Source organism: Suricata suricatta, chromosome 7 (assembly GCF_006229205.1).
Source record: "Suricata suricatta isolate VVHF042 chromosome 7, meerkat_22Aug2017_6uvM2_HiC, whole genome shotgun sequence".
NCBI classification, from domain to species: Eukaryota; Metazoa; Chordata; class Mammalia; order Carnivora; family Herpestidae; genus Suricata; species Suricata suricatta.
In genome coordinates this window covers 127,402,726-127,422,224 of record NC_043706.1, presented here as the reverse complement: position 1 = coordinate 127,422,224, position 19,499 = coordinate 127,402,726, and positions in this window count along the sequence as shown.

Here is a 19,499-nt window from a genome sequence, read left to right as displayed (position 1 = left end):
TTGTTTTGTGATTGTGAAGTTTGGTGAGTTCCTTGTACATTTTCGATATTAGCCCTTTATCTGATATGTCATTTGCAACTATCTTTTCCCATTCTGTCAGTTGCCTATTAGTTTTCTTGATTGTTTCCTTTGCCTTGCAGAAGCTTTTTATCTTGATGAAGTCCCAAGGGTTCAGTTTTGCTTTAATTTCCCTTGCCTTTGAGGATGTGTCAAGTAGGAGATTGCTGCGGTGGAGGTCTAAGAGGTTTTTCCCTACTTTCTCCTCAAGGGTTTTGATGGTTTCCTGTCTCACATTCAGGTCCTTCAGCCATTTTGATCTTATTTTTGTGTACGGTGTAAGAATGTGGTCTAGTTTCATTCTTCTACATGTTGCTGTCCAATTTTCCCAGCACCACCTGCTAAAGAGGCAGTCTTTTTTCAAAAGGAATTTCAAAATACCATCAGTGTTAATAAAAACAATTCTAAGAACTAAAGTGCAGTGGAGACATATGCTCCTTGTGCTACAAATACACAGGGTATTGTGATGGGGGCCCCACCTTGGGCCATTGGGGGTGCCTTACCTCACTCATGGGTTTTTGACTTGGTTTCATAAGTCCAAGAGCATTATTAAACCCTCAACATTTGCCAAACAGAATGAGGAAATTGAGTAAAAATCCAAGAAAAACAAACACAATAAAGATCACTTTACAGCATGTTGGAATCGAAAGGAACCAACAAAGTCACCTAACCCAATCTTCTGTACATTTCTGGAGTCCTCTCCAAAGAATCCACACCAGAGACTCACTCATCCAGTCCATGCAGGGCAGCAAATGCATCCTAGAAGATGTCTAACCTCCTTTAAGCAGCTGGAAGTAGGAAGTTCTTCCTGGTGTTCAGCAAAGTAGATGATAATTCTCTCAATAAGACTAAATAGAACCTAATTCCTCTTTCATACGACAATACCCCAAGTATTTGAAACCTGTGATTCATTCAAACGTTCAACAAATATTTCCTGTCTATGTGCTATGTGGCAGATATAGCCTTAGACCAATTAGCGTCTTCTCTATGATAAACATTCTTGTGCCTCAAACATCTCTCATGGGAAACACTTTAATTCTCCTTCACCTTTTTGGCTTCTTTGTTCAAAAGAGGAATTTTTCTCCCTTTAAAGTATGTTTGCACAGAAGCAGATACAATCTTAATGGTTAACTTTTTTGGGTTTTTTTAATCTTTTGGGTTCAACTCCTCACTCCATCTTAGATTACCACATGATAAACTTGCAAAATGTTGCAATCTAATTATTATAAATTCTGTTGAATTTAAGAAAACACGAAGGGGTAAATGGTTGATTTAAATGGGATTGTAACAGATTTTTTAAATGAGCTAATACTTTTAAAAACATTTTTTTCTGTGCACTCCAGTTTCCTATAAATTGCCTTATTAAGGAAAATATCTGACTTCTATTTCTATTTCAGGTAGTTTACATGACTCTTTGGTTTCCATAATAGGATTAAAAGCACGAATAGTATTTACAGATCCTTTATCAGCCATTCCTACCAATATACTTCCCAAAACTGAAAATTCTACTAAAACCAGCAACAAGATCAGGACATCGACTAACACTGAAAATGACAACATGATAGTGTCAGAGAAGTCTTGGATGTGGAAATGCAACCAGACCATATTTTAGCAATCAAGGCTCTGATTTTGTCCCACACAAGATATAAATCATTGACCACAGTTTCAAGCTTCAAAAGCTCTTCTGGCAAATAAGTTCCCCATTCTGGATTTGCTTGTTTGTTTGCTTAAATAACTCTCCTAGTCTCTATGCTCCAGTTTTCCAATAAGGTAGAGGGCAGTGTTTTCCTACCATCAGCACACAGGGACAAAAGTCATTCTAGACCTACATGAGAAGCTGTCCTAAAGGTAATTATGTACTAGGTGAGTTCATTCGGTTAACTTGCCAACCTTGGTTCACAAATTCCATGATGCTGAAGCTTAATTAAATCAGTGTGTCAGAGGATCAAAAGAATTCTTCCAACCAAGTTGAATAAAGGATCCTTGGCATGTCAAGGGAAGATGAGTCAAAACTAGTTCTCAAAAACCAGAACTGAAATCGGATTCCCATCTAACACTGCTGCCACAGTGTCGTTTGTTTCAAAACTCCCCAAACCTGCCAACGGTTTCTCCCCTCTCTTGGAAATAATTTTGTAATTACATAGCACTTAACCTTACAGGGAAACTATCTCCTGGCTCAGATTTATGGGGTAGGGAGAAAAGGGCATGATTTCCTCACAATCTCATACCAACTGCAGAACACTTTTGTTTTCTTTTGAAACTACATTCATCAAGAACTGCCAGCCCTTTATAGTAGGAAAAGTTAAGGGCAATATTAAAAATGATCTGAGCACTAACACAAGTCATACGTTTGAGATGTTGTTATTTAAGCATCCCTTAGTAAAAGAAAAAAAACAAAAACAACACACAGTAAGTACATAGTGTGTCAAAAAGCAATTTTGTCACTCTGGCCTAACTGACTTTGGTGGTTTTGTTAAACCACCAAAATTTCTCTGTGTTAGAAACAAAACATTATTTTCTAATATTAACTCTAGACCCCAGTTTAAAAACCAGAGTTATTAAACTTAAAACTGGGCATTTTAATTCAACCACCATGGAAAACTAAAGTCTAACAAGATATATGCAGCCTCATATCACAAGCTAATATAGAATGTCTTTTAGAAAAATTAGTAGACAACAGTATCACCTAAAGGCAGAAAAACAAAGAGACTAAATCCACACTCTCCAGCTTTCAATTCTTGCATAAACGGGGAAAATCTAAACCTCCACCTCTCGGCGAGGTAGTTTATTGTATCCAATGGGTTTGTCCCATTCACAAATGTGCTAAAGGCCAACTTACCTGAAATCCTGTGCAACAGCTTAGTGGGAAGATGATGGTCAGGGATTTGGGAAACCTGTATCTTGAACCTGCCTTTCTTTTTTTATTTCTTTTTATGTTTTTTTATTTTTATTTTTGAAAGACAGAGAGAAACAGCATGAGCAGGGGAGGGCCAGAGAGAGAGGGAGGTACAGAATCTGAAGCAGGCTCCAGGCTCTGAGCTAGCGCTCAGCACAGAGCCCGACACGGGGCTCGAACCCACAAACCATGAGATCATGACCTGAGCCCAAGTTAGACACTCAACCAGCTGAGCCATCCAGGTGCCCGTTGAACTTGCCTTTCCACATAACTAGTTCTATGACACAGCTGCTCACACATGCCCGCTGGGCCCCCAAAATGCAGACAGACATGGAAACACCCGGTCCCTGCTGTGGTGGAGGCGAGGGAGGGGAATGAGGGGTTCATTACTCCCTCAACTCAATCTACGTATTATTGTTAATTTCTAACGAGCAAATTTGAAACATTGATTCCTGCAGGGTTGTTGTTGTTGTTTATCCTAGTAAGAACATTCAACATTCTGCTAAACACAGAAATCTAATGAACAATGTCTCTCTGTTTGTCAACATAAACTTACATTAATATCTATATGTAGACCCCATGCACACGCACACACACACACACACACACACACACAAATGGTTGTATAGAGCGCTAAAGATGTAACACTAGCCTGGGTTGTGTTTCAGTAGGCCTAAAATTATGCTGATAGAAGACTGTTTTATTAATAACCTGCGATCTTTTCCTCTCTAACACTCAATTTAATTTCTGTTGTAATCACCTAGAAATCACTTCAGTTACCATATCAGATGTAATTCCCCAGGAAGAAACCTAAGATCAGTTTCTTTCTTAAAGAATGTGAATCTTGAACTTAAGCACTCTTATCTTTCAATTTCATCTTTACCTTTATGTGACTTTAAAATTATAGCACCATAACTTGTTTCATACTTAGAAAATGTATTTCCATGACATGCATTCTGGTTGATGCTTATCAGCTTCAAATAACGTAGCCTCTTTTCCACTAGTTCTGCTGAATCACATGCTTTCAGAGAGCCCCACCGCCTCAGCCACACCATTTTATTTCAGTATTCTTGGCCAAATATTTCTCTCTCCCCTTTCTCTATTTTCAATTATCTCACAATTTGTCTTCTTCTGGAACTATTCTTATTCTGTGGGGTGAGAATTTATTGTGATTGTGTTTCTTTCCACAAGAATCCCTTCAAACGTAGTAAGGGCACCTTTCCCAAACATGATCGAATCGACTATATCCCTAAATAATTTTTAAAAAATACGTTAGTATGATTTATTAAAAAAAAAATTACAGCCACAGAATCAATGGTACTGACTCAGCCTTGTCATCCTTTCCAGTCCAGAAGTTAAGGAAGAGAGAGAGAGAATGCAGCCCTCAGCCTGTCAAATGGGTATGAAAGATATTTCATAAGTGAGAGATTTTACCAGTTTTTAGGCTGTTACGTAGCTCTCAATCTGTGCTAAGACATTTTGAAAATGCAAAACACATTTGTGTCTTTAACAGAGGAAGACAGCATAAACGAAATGAAACAAGGTGCTGCAATTTGGTGCGAGCACATTCGGGCAGCTGCGGCCTGGCTAACAAGATTGGAGGCTATCTTCCAGCTCTGCTGAGTCCTCAGCCTCTTCCTTTAGGATAATTGAGCGCTAATTCAAGGGAAGGAGGCAACGGACCAAGATAGTTTTCATAAAATATGAACACTCCCTAGCACATGTTCCTTCTGGCAGCTGCTTCTCCGTGAAAATTCTGCAACGTATAATCGCATTCACGGTGGAGTTAGCTGCATCAAATCTACTGGTCGACCAGCAGCAGACCATGATTAATCCTTTAGTACCATCTGAGACAAGAATAATGGGGATGTGAGACAAAAAATAATGCTTTAGCTGGATTATTCAATTTTTGAACAATTTTATACCTCCCTAATGAGTTTTCCGATTCGTGACAAGGATTGAGGATTATAATCTAAGGTATGTTTGTGTTCATAAAATGTGGATGTGTGTTCAGTTGTGAAGGTTTGTACTGAAGTTCTAACTCTCTGAAACAGTACTAACCAGACACATGTCCAATGGTATTTTTTTAAATAATAAATTACAAGTTATGGTTAAATACAAATCTTACACTAGCATAAGTTCTTAGCTAGCTCGGTGAGAGAACTCATTCTGGATATAAAAATAACCTGATTGGGGGTGCCTGGGTGGCTCAGTCGAAGAAGCATCTGACTTTGGCTCAGGTCACAATCTCACGGTTCATAAGGTTGAGCCCTGCATCGGGCTCTGTGCTGACAGCTCGGAGGCTGGAGCCTGCTTCGGATTCTCGGTCTCCCTCTCTCTCTCTGCCCCTCCCTCACTTGTGCTTTGTCTCTCTTCCTCTCTCAAAAATATATGAACATTAAAACAATTTTAAAAGAAAATAAATAAATAAATAAAAATAACCTGCTTATCCAAACATCTGAATGAAATAATTGCATGCAGACCAACAGAATTCCAATTTATAGCATTCAGTGTATGTACAATATTATAAATCTATAATCTGTAAACTCATATGGCAGAAACATGATGGATTTCAACCTGCTGTTTATTTTTGGATACTCATTTCCTAATGAACTGCTGCCAACTCACTAGCTACTCCGCGCCGATTGGGAATAAGAGCTGGACCTCAAACAAGAAATCCTGTCGGAGAAGCACGTAAATTCAGCTGTCCCAGGGTCAGATTGTGCCTTCCTCGTGACACCCATGGAAAGATAATCGATCCGTCAGTCTTTCACGTTATGTTTGTCACACAAATCAAACAACTTCATAGTCTGGTCCCAATCACAGCAAGAAAAAAACCACATCTATCTTTGAAAATGCTGGTCTTGTGAATACTTGTTCTAAGGCTTCCCATTTCACCTTTCTTGTCTGGGGCCCTGTTCGCCCAGCCAAGAACAGAACTGCTATGGGAGTAGTTGATTTCCTTAAGGAATTCTGATTTGGAGTAGCCTCACCTCACCTCTGCCCTCATCCCCAAGAATCCATAATTTGTTCTCACACTCTCTGCTTTCTCCAAGTCCCTTGAAGGTGTCCTATTACCATCCAATAGAAGATAGAGACCCCGTGATCAAGTCTTGACAAGCTTCATCTCATTAGTGCCTTTTTTAATCATCAAGGGTGACAACCCCTGATAAATTATGTCAAAACACAGGATTCTAAATGAGGAGAGGGGAAGTGGGGAAAAGTAATGTACTCCAAGAATAGATATGTCTATTCATCTGATTTTGAAGTGAAATAGAAAGGCAAAACTGAGGACAGCGAGCACTTGGAGCTGGATGGGGGTGGGGGCAGGAGGTGGAAGAGACAGTGAGGTAGGATTAAAAATGAGCGTCCCCAAAAGGAATGAAATGGGGGGTTAGTCATTTCTCAGTTCCGTTTAGTTACTTCTTTTATCAAGAAGTAGGGTATTTGTCTGAATCCAAGAAAAAGAGAAAGAATAAAGGAAAGAAAGAAAAGTTTGGCACATGAAACCATAGACTCTCGGTTCGTTCCCGTGCAAGAAAGAACACGTTGACTCGTAGATGAACTCGGTGAAGCCAGGTTGGAGCAAAAGCAGAGAGAGCTAGAAAGGAGGGATCACGGAGAATCACTGCAAAACTCATTATGGTCCACTGCTAGATGGAGTGTCCAAGAGGGGCCATTCCGCTGGGCTCTCCCCAATGGAAGGGAGCTTCTCAAGGCTCCCAGAGGTGACTGTAGTTCTGACCACACTGTGAAGAGGGAGTGTCCATTTCCACTGGTCACTTTTTCCTATTCTCTGCTAACAGCTAATAAACTCTCCCTCCCCCAAATAGAAGATTTCAGGGAAATCCAGGCAGGGGAATCATGGGAACGTCCTGGTGCTCCTCTAAGGGTCTCCTTGAGCCTCAGCCAATGTCTGGGTTCAGCATCTGTTGTCTCCTAGGTCAGTCTGGTCCAGTAAAATACATGGAAGTAAAGCCTTCAAACAAATGACTGAAAGAAATAGCCCAGGCCCAACTTGATGGATGTGGTGGGATTTTTCGTTTCACCAAGCAGTCAGGCAAAGATGTGTTCATTTTTACAAATTTCCTGTGACGAGAAACTGACTGAAATGTGAGTTGACAATGGGTCTGGTTCTCATTGCTTCGAAGGCTAACTCAGGAAGGAAACAACTGAATTCCACGTTGAGGCATCAAAGATGTTCACAAGGAAGTGTTCGGATTGGTTCTTTTCCCCCCAAAGATCAAAACGTCAGGTCCAATTGGGAAAAAGAGAATTAAAAAATTAAAATAATGCATGTCTCATCCACTTCTGATGAACACTATAGCTACATTAGAGTAGAATTTATACCTCACTTTAATAATTAAAATTGAAGTGACAGATTAACTTCCATTTTTGGTTTTTGAAATCTATTTCATTGCAAATCTTGAATTGTTTTGGCAAGCACAACTGTATGAACATATTGCAACACGTTCAGTCTCCTTTTTCTTAAAAAAATGAATCCATCCTAACTCATTTTGCATCTCTACTGCCTTTTTCCCTTCAAAGCCATGCTTCTTTTAAGAAATCTTTTTTCTTCTCCTTCCTAATCACTCCCAACCAATGGCCATTTGGCATTCATTGCCATGACTCCATCAAGCTCACCAGTGCCTTGGCCTTGCCCAAGCCAAGAAATACTTAGACCCATTTGTCACATGCTCCCTTGCTCCTTGGAGCTCCTCCCTTGTCTTCCATGACCCCGCCCACTGTGGCTCTCCTCCCTCTCTTGGTTCTCCTCCTCCTCCACTGATCACACCTCCTCTGTGTTCATACTGACAACTGTCCTGCTCTCCCTTTAATGGTCTCTGTCCCCAAAGGTCCATTCTCAGCTCTGTCTTTTCAATTTGCACATAATCGTGTTGGTGAGTTCAAACGGTTTCACAACCTCCCAGGGCTTTTTCTTCCATTCAGTCCTCTTCTCCACCGTCTGTGCTTAGACACACCTTCCAGACAAAAGTCAACTCAGTTCTGGACACATAATGAATGCACAGTAAGTATCAACTGATGAGTGAGTGAATGACTGAATGAATTAATGTATATGGCCGATGTATAGATGTGTTCTCCTGTCTGCTAGGAGATCCAAGGGCTGGGTTCTCTTTCTGTCTCTCTCTCAAAAATAAATAAACATTAAAAAATAATGAGAGAGAGGGAGACAGAATCTGAAGCAGGCTCCAGGCTTCAAGCTGTCAGCACAGAGCTCGAACCCACAAACCACAAGATCATGACCTGAGCCGAAGTTGGATGCTCAACTGACTGAGCCCCCCAGGCCCCCCATGTTCAGTCTTTTAAATGCAGTACTCAGAGCTGCCCTGTGAAGTCAGTATCATCATCATTATCCTCTTTTTAATTCTGTAGATACCAGATGGATGAATGATTCAAATTCAGGGCTCTCTGATTCTATAATTGATGTTGTTTTCTGCTATATTAGCCCCCACAAAGAAAAAAAATGAGAAAAACCACCAAAAAAACAAAAACAAAGACAAAAGAGTGGGGAGAGATAATTATTCTTCTCCTTTTTCAAAAGAATATCAGACAGCTTCGTCCACTCAAGGACTCCACTGTATTGGTGGGGTGGTGAGGACACATGGAAGCGTTTGGCATAATCTGGTCAAAGTAATATGGCTCCTGGAAGGAGGTCCCTAGAGCTGAAGGACTGGCCAAGCAGGGCCAGAGTGCTGCATGGCCCGTTGGGGAGACCACCTCGCAGCAGTCAGGTGACCAGATGACAGAGCAGGTCAGCCAGGCCTGGAGGAAGAAGTCACTTCTTAACTTACTGGACACGGATTCCCTGGGGGTTCCCAAATATTACCACAGAAGGACTTGTTCAAGGGACCTGGAGTCCCACATGAATTTGAAGCAAGATGCAGGATAAAAAGCGTTTGCCACACAGAGTTTTGCCTTGAAAAACAGTGGCTCTGGAATGGTCATGAAATTTATACGACTAGAAATATTGGTATAATTTTCTTGCCTTATTGAAATAAATAAATCATATTTTAGAATGTGATGACTCTTCTCTTTTGAGCTGAAATGTTTAATTTTGTAAGTACACTTTCCAGGATGGTGAGAGGAAATGCATCTGAAAAGCTATTAAGATTTTATCAAACGTTATCAATTCATGACACAGAAGGGTGTCACATACGTGAGTGAGAAGGATAACCTGAAATAATTACAAATAGATTTTTGCTCACAGCAAACCCACAACAAGCTCTCTTAATAAATAGTCCCCTTTTACTGTAAAGTTGAATAAGTGAACGGGATTAATTCGTGGTCTGAAAACACATCTTAGCAGTGCTCAAAGGACAGTATCTCAACAGACATCTGGAGAAGCCACTGATTAATTAATAGATTAATTAATCAGACAGCTGTACTCTTAGGAGAGAATTTAATTGTTTGGATTAATAACCCTACTAATTAATCCTAAAAATCAACAACCTTACAGTTGAGAGAATGCTGATTTCGTAAAGACCCCATCTGTATGATAAATATCCTTCTCGAAAACTTACCAGCTAACTAGACAACGGCATGGAGGACGCTGACTCACATCAGGATCCAGGTGATTTTTCAGTGGGGTCACCCCTTGCACCGCCTCACCTCTACTGTCAAAACCTAGCCCCGCCAGCCCTTAAAGGCACAAAGGGGAAAGCCTTCAGATGGTATTTATTTGAAACCTGAAACACGTGGCTCCAAAAAGTAAGTAATTTCCTGGAAATAAGGCTCTGAATAAATTTAAAGAGGCATCACCACCAGCCGGTAGGACTGATCGACGTGACATTTTTCAAAATGAAATCAAAACAGACAGACCCTTCTTCTATGGTACCTAACAGATAAAGCAGAGATGTACCAATACTAGTAAATGGCATGTTTTGACAAGTAAATAAAAAATCGTAACTGTAGAGAAATGTTATTTTATGAAATGTAAGTGACCATAGTAAATCTAAATGATATTTATAAATCATTCGTATAACTTTAAGGAGTTTGGGATAGCAGCTCATTAATAATTGGGAAAAGAGAAACAATGGAGTGTTTGAGAACTCATTATTCAAATAGAATTTGTAAATGACATCCTTAGCAGCAAATCATGATCCCATTTCTCTGGAAAATTTATGTTTAGAAAATGGACATTAGTCTCCAATTATCATTTGCATACACACACAAGCCTATATTTTGCCAGTGTGGCAATTATTGCCACAATTAAATACCACTAGTTTTTAAAAAATATGCAACCAGAAATATACCTTTTACTCAATTTTATTAAGTTTAAAAACTTGAAAATGTTTAATAAGAAAGTTCATGGTACTAAACATACTGAGATAAAGACACAGTCATGAACTGATAAAATATAACTAGGTTCTGACACACTGATTGGAAAAAGAGGAGCCACATTAACCACACACAGAAAAACAATTATACAAATACCTTATCCTAGCAGGAAGGAAAAGGTCATCAAAGATAAGAGAAATATTACAATAATCTAGTTCTAGAGACGACTTGTAGTTACTTTTACACGGCCTTGAGTATCTTAACTGGAAATCTGGTGAACGTGGAAGGGGTTAACCACAGGGTAAACAGGAGGTATCCCAAGTGTGTTGTCCTTCAATCTCCCTGACAAGCAAAATCTGTACTGCTCAAGTCTATACCACATTCATCCTAGGTCAGGATGATAAAACAATAAGAATAATACTGAGCGATATAAAGGGCAGTTGTTACTTTCCACGTAAGAAAACAGAGGCATGAAGAGTATGAATGAATCACCTACATATTAGGATTTAGTAGAGAAGCCCTCCGCACTACTAATGATGGGTAGGAAATGAGGGACACCCAGCCTAGAGTTCATTTAAAAGTTTTTTTTGATGTTTATTTATTTTGAGAGAGAGAGAGAGCGTGAGCAGGGAAGGGGCAGAGAGAGATAGAGAGACAGAGAGACAGACAGAGACAGAGACAGAGACAGAGACAGACAGAATCCAAAGCAGGATCCAAGCTCTGAGCTGTCAGCACAGAGCCCAACATGAGGCTTGAACCCACAAGCTGTGAAATCATGACCTGAGCCGAAAGTTGGCCCCTTAACCGACTGAGCCACCCAGGCACCCCTAGAACTCATTTATTTTAAGGGAGACAAGGGTATAAAGGCAGTGCTGGTGACCTGCGTTAGAAACTGGACCCACTAGGAGCACCTGGGTGGCTTAGTCGCTTAAGTGTCTGACTTTGGCTCAGGTCATGATCTCACAGTTCATGGGTTCGAGCCCCGCATTGGGCTCTGTGTGGATAGCTCAGAGCCTGGAGCCTGTTTCAGATTCTGTGTCTCCTTCTCTCTCTGTCCCTCCCCTGCTCATACTCTCTCTCTCTCTCTCTCTCTCTCTCTCTCTCTCTCTCTCTGTGACTCACAAAAATAAATAAAATGTTTAAAAAACTAAAAAAAAAAAGACTCTGGACCCACTGGCTAACTCTCAGGAAAGTTATTCTAAGCTGTTAAATGAGGGAAATAATAGTGCCTACCTCATGTGAGCATTACGTTATTAATTGCATATAAAGCTTTTTGCACTGTGCTGATAGCAGTGCACAGTATTGTCATTATCACAAAAAGCGGATTTCATAGTGTGTGTACGCACTGCAAATATATTTAAGGGAGTGTTTTAAGGGGCTGCTTGGATGGATTGAGTCCCAGCTAGATAAGTTCTCCAGATGACATGATGCAGCAGTCTTAACTGGTAGGGCAAGTTCTGAGGCAGTTAATGAAAACTATTCTACCGTATTAAATGAAGAGCTTCACCAAGCTTTTCTTCTATAGCTTTGGGCAAGTAGAATAAGTTCCCTTTCCCCGCTGGGAGTTCAGGAGGATGTGAGAATTGAATAAATATTCTGGCAAACAGAACTGTCACAGTGAAGGTGCCCAAACACCAACTTCTAAGGAAAGCATGACTGGGATACATCTGTCTTCCTGAGGCTTAAGAAGGTGTTTGAAGCTCTTGAACTACCTGAAGACCATTGGACTGAACCCCAGTTTGCCTTGCAGGGCCAAAGTTGGGAGACACATCAGGTGGTAACAACTTCTGATTCATCAATTACGAGGGGGCAGTGTTTACAGGTGTCTGTCCAGAGATGAGGCTGTAGTGTGGATGAGCGCTGAATTCCCCCTCCTCCACCCTCCTACCTAGTATCTTTCTCCTTTCACTACTAAAAAGAACTGGCCATCATAATAATGCTACAACATCTGTTTAATTATGTACCGTAAAGTAGAAACTGCTATTTATCAATACCTGCCATTGTAACATACTAGCTTAGATGAAAACTTGTAAAATAAACTCAGTCTCATTATCTCTGCTGCTCAGAACTTGGCATAATTAAAGTCAATGGCATTATCCCTAAACTTCATTATAATCTCATTTTACCTTCAATCTTCTCTGCCACCAAACCTTTTACAGGAGCTGTGAATAAAAAGGGAAAGGGACTATTGCATTTTCCTCTTTCTGTTTTTACCCCACCGCTGATGGAGTCTTAACAAGCAAAGAAATGAGCAAAAATGAGGGAGAGAGGGAACAAAGAGAGATCAAAGTGCTCGGACAACGCACAAACAGACTAATTAAGGATAGGAAATGGACGCGCTCAAGGTGGCGCTTTACTCTTTCTCTCCTGTTGCGTTTCACATCACTTTCACTAACCAGTTTAGACCCACTTCACTTTCCTGGGAACCAGGTCCAAGTTAGACCCCTCCTACAATGGATGCCTTCTCTCTCTGACTGCAGTCTTTTTGTCAGGAGAAGGAGCGTAAGCGCAAGAGATGCTTGCAGGGAAGAGGGCACAATGGAATCCAACACGATGCAGGATTTTGCAGTTTTAATTCCTTTGAAATCCATGTCCAAGTCAAGTCGCTGTCTGTAAAAAAGACCTTCAAATACAGACAGCCTGAAAAGTGTTCAGTCAACCGACTGCAAATGCGTGGTCCCCAACACCTGCACAAAGTTGGAATATTAGCTACAATTTCAAACCCGTTAACTATGAAGAATACACCACATGAACTGACCAAACATTTTATAGTGCTGATATAGGCTCCATTAAATCGATAATTTTAAAAAAGTAGGTTCTGTGCCCATTAAACTCATGACCCTAAGATCAAGAGTCACATGCTCTGCCAACTGAGCCAGCCAGGTGTCCTATATTAGTAATTTTTTGTATACAAGGTCTTTCTTGGTCCCTCAGTCTAAAGGAGGCTCCCCACCCCTTCTCCTTATTTTTCCTGTCCTTTTGCTTCAGTATATGGATCATGCATTTATTTGAGTATTTATTTGTACGTCATCTGCCTCTACACAAGACTATAAGCTCTGTTAGGTCAGAAGGCCAGGTCTGTTCTGTTCAACCCCTTAAATCTGGATATTTTACAGCATTATACCAAGTAGGCTCTCAATATTCAATAATATGAATGAATGAATGAATGAATGGGTAAATGCATGAGTGGCCACTTATGTCTGATGTGACCTAGCAAAGTCACTCTCCTCCACCACAGGTTATTTTTCCTGGCACATGGACACAAACATAAGACACTACAAACCTTTCCACACCATGATAGAATCCTAGGACTCTACTACACAAATTTTAAAAAAATCAGCCTCCCAGACCACATGATATTGAAGGTCTCATCTGATTTCAGGAGGCTTTGATTCTACCTCTGCTTAAAGGAGGCTGAAGACCTCAACACCAGCTGGGTGTTACAAATCCTGAATACAGCATCAGAAAAATAAGCAATGGGGGTTCCAGGGGGGCTCATTTGGTTGGGTGTCTGACTCCTGATTTTGGCTCAGGTCATGATCTCACAGTTTGTGAATTTGAGCCCCACCTCCTTGGGCTCTGTGCTGACAGTGTGGAGACTGCTTGGTGTTCTGTCTCTCCCTCTCCCTGTGCCCTTTCCCCACCCACCCATTCTCTCTCTCTCTCTCTCTCTCTCTCTCTCTCTCTCTCTCTCTCTCTCTCAAAATAAATAAACAAACATAAAAAAGAGAAAAGAGTGGTGCCTGGGTGGCTTAGTCAGGTAAGCATCCAACTTCCACTCAGGTCATGATCTCACAATTCGTGGGTTTGAGCCCTGCATAAATAAGGTTTTGTGCTGACAGCTCAGGGCCTGCTTCAGATTCTGTGTCTCCCCTTCTCTCTGCCCCTCTCCTGCTCATGCTCTGTCCCTCCCTTCCTCTCTTCTCTCTCTCTCTTTCTCAAACAAATGAAATAGTGGTAACTGCTGTTACATCCATGCACGAATGCCACTCTATGCATACTCTAGGCCGGGTACTTCACACACAGTCTCTCGGTTGCTGTACAAGGAGGCTTTCAATGCAGATTATTATTACCTCTGCTTTCAGGCGAGCACCCCAGTGTCCAGAAAAGCCAGGCATCTTGCCCAGTGCTTCAAAGCTAACTCAAGTTCATAACCAACATCCCTCTGTACCCACAGTGCTGGGCAGTATTAACACATGGATCTAGTCTTCTAGGAGCTTAGAGTCTATTTGAGGAAAGAGAACTAAAGACAAAACTTGAGTTTGCTCTACTCTTTGCAGATCAGCAATCTCGGACCTGAGCGAGGGCGAGGACCTTCTGAGTAGAGAAGAGGAAGGCAGACATCGATGGGACCCAGAGTATTTGGAGACCAAGGGCAATGATGATGGGTGTGAAAAGTTGGGTAGGAGCAGAGTAAGAGAAAGCTCGAGAAATATGGATGGGAAATGGATTAAGTGGAGCTTTAAATATCTGGACTTAATTTTTTAAATCGTCAGGAACCAATCTCCTGGTCCTGGATGTGCCAGCAAGGTAACCTGCATGCTGCCTCCTCTAGGAGCCTTCCCTGAACACCTGAGGCCACCTCGGGTGCCATGCCCTGTGGGCCCACTCCTTCCTATCACTGACCCTGCCCCATTACGGATGCCTCCATATTTGTATGGGGAAGGGAAGCACTTTCCCTTTAAGAGCTAAATGCAGCCCCTGGAGGAGAAGACACATTTATACCAGCCAAGGTTGGGCTTTGTTTAGGAAACACCAGGACATCTTGGACACCTGGCACATAACAGGCGAGGCTCTGCAAGGGTCTAAAGAGAAAGAAAGAGTCTACTACTTTCCAGCCTTAATTTGGACCCACTTTTCCCGATGGCCCTGTGGCTGGCCTCCATGAGGTGGGGAGAAAGAAGCTGTTGAGACAGAGGACCTGTCCTCAGAGGTGGCTCAGAGATTCTGAGCTTCATGCCCCTGGAGCATTTGCTGTCCCAGGAAGAAGAGGGACCTATAAATGTGGGCGCTACATGCTTGTCACAGCTTGTCATTTTCCAAAAATGTCACAGTGATCTTTATAGCCTTACTCAAAGTACAATAAGCCAAATTAGTGACCGTCGTCTGTTTCCAAGATAATAGAAAAATCCCCATTTCCAAAGAAAGCTGCGCAGCCCATTCTCCAGGTACAGGGCTGGAGGGAACATGTGCTAATGTGTGGAACCTCATGCCACACGCCGTAAAGCCTGTCACAAAGAAAAGTTGAAGACTTTGCTGAAAGTGTCACTCAGTGAGGTCAAGACAACTTCTCTTGACTACACTGTGTCCCTCGTCAACAAGACATGGGAAGAAAGAAGGGAAACTGAAATCCAGCAGTTGCTGACCCCTCCTGCCAGGCATGACCCCCTTCACTTCAGCAAACACCCACTGGGTGCTGATAGATGCAGGGCCCCTGCCGGGCTTGTGGGGGGCACAGGACAGTCGGGCACCTCGTTCACCAAAGGAGCTTAGACTCCACTGGAGTTACACCGCCTTCGAGGAATGTTAAAGGAATAACATTTCTCCCGGTTCATCTATGGAAATAGCTTGGGCCGTTTAAGAGATAAATACAGTCTCTCTCTTTCCTGGAAAAACCCAACGAAATATTTAGGACCATTAAACCATCACGATTCTGGCTCTGACTTCAAATAAACAGGATAAATAAACCCTCCCTTCTCTGCATTTCTAATTTAGCAAAGCCTTTATACACCATCTAAGAGCAAGTGAATTTCATATTTGCATCTTATTCCAAATGCGCTGGCATTTTGCTAGATGTTTTACTGTAGTCTGGCAGCTCTGAACTGTCTATTTAGAGATATAAAGCAATATCAGCTCCGAGTGTCTAATTCTGGGCCCGTATACACATACATATGTATACACATATTTAGAATATCTATGATGCATATATTAGTGCTGGGATTAGGCAGGGATAGAAACCAGAGACATGCCAGGTCAGTAGCAAATATTACTGGCTCTCATTTACTGAGTGCCGACTGTGTGTTAGATTAGACACTTGCATCTATACCGTATTTAATTCTCAGAGCACCAATAACAGTTACTAACACTTACTGGGCACTTTCTATGTGCCAGGCTTTTATTTATTTTTTATTATGTATGGAATTGCTGAATCACAAAGTCATGCACCTGAAACTAGTATAGTCTTGTGTGTCAACATATGATAATAACCATTTTTTTAAAGATATACATGATCATCACCTTGAACTTCCCCTCATATCCCTTCCAATTCTCCATATGCCAGGCTTTTATTTTAAGCACTTCTTTATGTGTCAGCTCCTTTAAAGTTCCAATAATCCTAAATTGTGGCAGAGCTGGGATTCACGCCCAGGCGGCTGGGCATCAAAGTCCAGACTTGTAACTGCTACACGTTACTGCCTTTCTGAGAAGAGGTATTGATACCCCATGTGCAGATGGAGACACTGAGGTGGTCAGTGGAGAGGCTGACTCACTGGCTCAAGGTTCGATGGCCAGCAAATGGCCCAAGTGGATTTGGACACAGGATGTCTGGCTCCAGCGTCTAATCCCTTACATCTCATGGTCTGATGGCCACGCTCCAGCGGTCTCCCATGGCCTCTATGAGAAAGGAAACTTTGGTGTTTGAGAAACAGAGGTGGAGAAAAGCGGGACATGTTCAAAGTAGGAGGCGGGGGTTCTGAAAGTCCTTCTAGATCAACTGACCATGTAAGTTACTGTACAAACTTTCAAAAGAAATGGGCGCTGTTAATAATGCCAGGCCAATAGGCGCAAAGCAGAAGGTATGGCCATGCAATTGCCAAATTATGTCCGTATTTCCATGAATTGGTTTAATGGTTGAAATGAATAAAAAGATACATGGGTGGAAAAATACACCATTTTCTCTAAGTTAAATGAACCTTACAAGTAATGAAAGTATAATTTATCTTGATAAGCAAATGATGTTTTAGTAATCTTCCAAAATCTATTCAAATTCACATCACAGAGCAAGAAACACATTATAGAGAGAGAGAAAGAGAGAGAGCAGGGGAGGGGCAGAGAGAGAGAAAACCCCAAGCAGTCTCTGCACTGCCAGCACAGAGCCGGATGTGGGGCTCAATCCCACAAACTGTGAGATTATGACTGAAGTCAAGAGGCGGATGCTTAACTGACTGAGCCAGATGCCCCAAGAAACACATTTTATTTATGGAACTGAAATGATTATGTGAAACCAGGCAATATGATTCATATTGTATATCTATCTAAAATACTTGAAGACAGGGATGGCTCAGTTGGTAAAGCATTTGCCACTTGATTTTGGCTCAGGTCATGATCTCACTGTTTGTGGGATCGAGCCCTGCATCAGGCTCTGCACTGACAGCGTGCAGCCTGCTTAGGATCCTCTCTCTCTCTCTCTCTCTCTCTCTCTCTCTCTCTCTCTCTCTGTTCTTTGCCCCTTTCCTGTTCTCACATGCTCTTTATCTCAAAGTAAATAAAATAAAACTTTAAAAATAAAATAAAATACTTGAAAACAAATTAAAGACATATCTATGTTTCAGGCTCCTACCAAGATTTGTTAGTTAGCATATCGTGATTCCTCCTCAGAACAAAAATAAGGGAAATTTAATGCAATTCTTTCCTGTCTTTGCTCCTCCTCCTTCTGCCCCTAGTTCCCCACGATTGTGTGTTTCATCTTAATTTCTTTGCTTAGTTTTATAAACCTGTATAAGGGTAAATATTTCTCATTGTAAGAAATCTCTATAGGAGGTTTAAATTTAAAGAGTAGAAACAGCAGATCCATGTTCATTTTGAAAAATGCAAAACTTCACACATGGGAAGTTTCCAGATTGTAGAACATCCTTCAAGGAAATGAATCCTTACAGTTCCACTCTATTTGTTATTAAAAAGTTAGAGATGAAATAGAGAAGGAGGGATAAGTCCTAGGATCTTAAATAAACAAGTAAGCAATTGTTCTGGCAGACGGGGAAGGGCAGACTCTGTCAGATGATGGAAGGGAGAGCCCAGACCTGGAGAAATCCTACCAACTCCTGAAATGCTGCAGAAGGAAAAGTACGTTTACAGCAAGTTCAGTGGCCGCAGGTGTATCCCTGTAGGTAGATTAATATACTCATTATGACATCAGTCTAGATCTCTTACCCATAAATAATTATTTATTTTACAAAATGTTAGATTTCTTATACTGGATGATCTTTTTCAGAACAGCACGTCTTAAAGAGTGGATATTGTAGGATATTTTAAGAACTTTACAGTTGTGGCAAATCCTGGGAATATAGCACTGAAGAAGTCACAAGCCTTACCCTTTTGAAACTTACAATCTAGCAGGGAAAACAAGGATTAAACAAGTAAACATACAAATGAGCAGATACCCTACAACTCCATAATCAACTCCAGTGGGAACATCACACGTGTTTCAATGGCATTCACTTTACAATCAACTTTACAGGGATGTAGCTATCTCCTTCAAAGCTTAATATATCATAACATATAAAACCACAGACGGGATCAGTGTTAGCAATAATTAGGATTACTGTTAACATAATTTATGTACTAATAATTGCTTATCAGTTCCCACAATTCTAGAATTTTTCTTACAGTGTATCAGGGAAGGAGAAAGGCAAGGAGCAAGAGGAGTGGAAGAATTTTCATGTGTGTCTTCGCTTTGGCTTGTATTTCATTAATTGGCCTTTATTTTATTTTTGCTGCTGTAGCTCTTTTCCACCCTCCCTGCATGGTTATATTTATCTTTATGTCATTCATACCTTTATATTATCATAATATAAATTATAATAACTAATACTTTAATGCCCATTATTAACACAAAATAGGGAGGACACGATGATGTAAAGAAAATAAAACCTAGGCAATGCAAATGTGCTTAAAGAAACACCACAGTAATGCGGATGAGTTTAAGTGTGGAGTCTGGGCAGAAATATTTTAGTGTCTCTATTCCGCCCTCCATAAACACCCACAGAGCTATTTAACATCCACATTAACACAGATATTTCTTTCTAGTTTGCTTCCCTTGTATAAGGCATATGCATTTTTATTAAATACCTGAGTGAAATTTCCTAAAATTTGGTATTTTTGAATGTATGTACACAGGGTTCCCCCCCCCTTTTAAAATAAGTAAAATATTTCTGTTTCCAAAGCTTTCCAAATACACACATCCTGACAAATTGGTTTGTGATGATATGAGACTAGGCAGTTTGCCCACAACTGAAGACATTTTGCCAAG